Source organism: Nycticebus coucang, chromosome 9, assembly GCF_027406575.1.
Source record: "Nycticebus coucang isolate mNycCou1 chromosome 9, mNycCou1.pri, whole genome shotgun sequence".
NCBI lineage: Eukaryota > Metazoa > Chordata > Mammalia > Primates > Lorisidae > Nycticebus > Nycticebus coucang.
In genome coordinates, this window is record NC_069788.1 from 50242941 (window position 1) to 50246401 (window position 3461).

Here is a 3461-nt window from a genome sequence, read left to right on the forward strand (position 1 = left end):
AAAAAGTACATGCATTCTTGAGTCAGAAATCACACATTTGCAAATTTATTTGCCGAAAGTGAAAGATTAGATAAAAATATAATTAACTGCTATTTCACCATTGCACTATGGTTGGTAATTAAGTTCAATGTATTACATTTATGTTATAGATTCCATACAGTTACTAAAACAAAATAGTAGTTATATTGGCACCCATGCACGTGTGTGAGGGTATATTTGTAAATGACTTTTTCTACTCATGGAGAAAAGCATAGAAAGATATATGACTGATTCTGAACATAGATTACATGAGGAGGGACTGCACATATTTTGGGTGCAGGGCATACTTATAATATTGACTTAAAGTGTACAAATTCAGGAGTGGTGGTCTTATGGTAAATCTGGATATATATATATGGAGAAGGAACAGGAGGAAACCATAACAAGAAAGACTCAATGGATGGATAGCTCTAAATGTCCCCTATACCATACATGACATGATACCATTTATATAAAATTATATGTTGTGCATATTTTTATATAAAAACACATTTCCATTTGGGGAGATATATAGCTACCACTTTGTAAGGACATCTTACATGAAGTGTATGAATGTATATACATATTGTTTATTATAAAAAGTAAATCCAATAGTAACATGTATACTGGTTTTTAAAATTTTTTATTTCAGAGTATTACAAGGGTACATATATTTGGTTACATAATTTACATTTGTACACTTTAAGTCGATGTTATAAGTTGCCCTACACCCAGAATATGTGCATTGCTTCCATAGTGAGTTTACTCTGCCCTTCATATTCTCTCTCCCCTTCTAAATTTCCCGAAGTGTTAATTGACTGGTTCTAATTTAGTATTGAGTACATGTGGTATTTGTTTTTTCATTTTTGTGATACTTCACTTAGAAGAATGGTTTCTAGTTCCATACAGTTTGTTAAAAAAGATACTAGATTGCCATTTTTTATGGCTGAATAGTAGTCCATGGTATACATACACCACATTTTATTAGTACATTCATGTATAGACGGGCACTTGAGTTGTTTCCACATCTTTGCAATTGCAAATTGTGCTGCTATGAACATTCAAGTGCAACTATCCTTTTGATAAAACATCTTTTTTTTTTCCTTTGGGAAAATGCCTAGTAGCGGGATTGCTGGATCAAAAGGAAGGCCTAGGTTTGGTGGCGGGAACTGAGGTGGCAGTGGGGACAGCGGTGACTGAGAAGTAATAATGCAGGCATTTCTAAAAGGCACATCTCTCAGTACTAAACCGCCAGTGACCAAGGATCATTGAGGAGTAGCTGCCACTGCAGGAAGCAGTGGAGAGAACAAGAAAGCCAAGCCTGTTCCCTGGGTGGAAAAATATCGCCCAAAATCTGTGGATGAAGTTGCTTTTCAGGATGAAGTGGTTGCAGTGCTCAAAAAGTCTTCAGAAGGAGCTGATCTCTCTAATCTCTTGTGTTACAGGCCACCTGGAACTGGAAAAACATCTACTATTTTAGCAGCTGCTAGAGAACCTTTTGGGCCTGAACTTTTTCGATTAAGAGTTCTTGAGTTAAATGCATCTGATGAACGTTGAATACAAGTAATTCGAGAGAAAGTGAAAAATTTTGTTCAATTAACTGTGTCAGGAAGTTGTTCAGATGGGAAGCCGTGTCCTCCTTTTAAGATTGTGATTTTAGATGAAGCAGATTCTATGACCTCAGCTGCTCAACCGGCTTTAAGATGTACCATGGAGAAAGAGTCTAAAACCACCCGATTCTGTCTCATTTGTAACTATGTCAGTCGAATAATTGAACCCCTGACCTCTAGATGTTCAAAATTCCACTTTAAGCCTCTGTCAGATAAAATTCAACAGCAATGATTACTAAACATTGCTGAGAAAGAGAGTGTCAAAATTAGCAGTGAGGGAATAGCTTATCTTGTTAAAGTGTCAGAAAGAGACTTAAGAAAAGCCATTACATTTCTTCAGAGTGCTACTCGATTAACAGGGGGAAAAGAGATCAGGGGGAAAAGAGATCACGGAGAAAGTGATTACAGACATTGCTGGGGTAATACCATCTGAGACAATTGATGGAGTATTTGCTGCATGTCAGAGTGGCTCCTTTGACAAACTAGAAGCTGTGGTAAAGGACTTAATAGATGAGGGTCATGCAGCAACTCAGCTCGTAAATCAGCTTCATGATGTGGTTGTAGAAAATGATATCCTTGCTGATAAACAGAAGTCCGTCATTACAGAAAAACTTGCTGAAATTGTTAAGTGCTTAGCGGATGGTGCTGATGAACATCTACAATTAATCAGTCTTTGTGCAACTGTGATGCAGCAGTTAACTCAGAATTGTTAGAATACTTTCAATTTCTTTGTATAAGTATGGGGTTATGAGAAAAATAAAATGACCAAAGTACCTTTAAAACAAACAAACAAACAGCAAAACAAAAGGAAGGCCTATTTGGAGAAAGGAAATATGTAAACTCTTAAATCAACCAATTAACCCAACAGCCACTGCTAAGTCATCTATGTGTGTGTGTGTGTGTGTGTGTGTGCATACCATCACCTGAGTGGGAAGAAAGAATATTCATTTTATTTGAGGGACTACTATTTTATTTAAAATGTCACTACATACATGTATATGATATATGGTACATAATATATGTATGTTTGTATGTTAGTGCAAGAAAAAATATGCAAGATCTTTGTATTGGCTACTGTGGGCAAGGGGAAGAGGGATTAGAGGCATAATGTTGGCAGAAACTACTATATTATTATTCCATTTTTGTTTCCTTTTTTTAAATTTATAGTTTTTACCTTTATAATTTGATAACTATAAAAAATTAAAAAGCAAACAGCTTACATGGTAAATATGTAAAAAATTAAATATGCTAAAATATTTACATGGTAAAAAGTTAAGGATGCATGCAAAAGAAATTATATATTTCTAGTATCCCAGATTACTGCTATCCTTTTTTTTTTTTTTTTTTTTTTGTGGTTTTTGGCCGGGGCTGGGTTTGAATCCACCACCTCTGGCATATGGGACCAGCGCCCTACTCCTTGAGCCAGAGGCACCGCCCTACTGCTATCCTTAGCTGGAATCTAGGTGCAGCTAGAGTTAGTAGTTTCTTGAATATGCATGTACAAACATAAGTAATTTGTACATATATACACACACAGAAATACATGTAAGCACACATCTATATATAAATTATAAATGGGAACATTTAAAAGAATGCTGTTGTCTGGCACCTGTGAAAATAGTCATACTGTAATAAGTTTGCATGTTTGCATAAATTAAGGAAAAATATGTAAAGACAGGTATTAACATCTTATCACAGGTTTCATCAATTGGTTGGAGTGTTGGAGAGAAGAAAGAATTAAAATTAATTTTTCTTAGGACCTACTATTTTATTTTGATTGTTATAATAAGGATATATCATGTTTATGATTTAAGTTATTGAATTTTAAAAAGT

At 35.0% G+C, this 3461-nt stretch overlaps 1 pseudogene across 1 annotated transcript; it reads left to right on the top strand.

The window, feature by feature from the left end:
• The first annotated feature begins 1189 nt into the window (after positions 1-1189).
• On the top strand, positions 1190-2398 carry LOC128593982 (replication factor C subunit 4-like; annotated as a pseudogene). The gene has a single exon (XR_008382434.1). The product of XR_008382434.1 is annotated as a replication factor C subunit 4-like (transcript).
• Positions 2399-3461: the final 1063 nt, after the last annotated feature.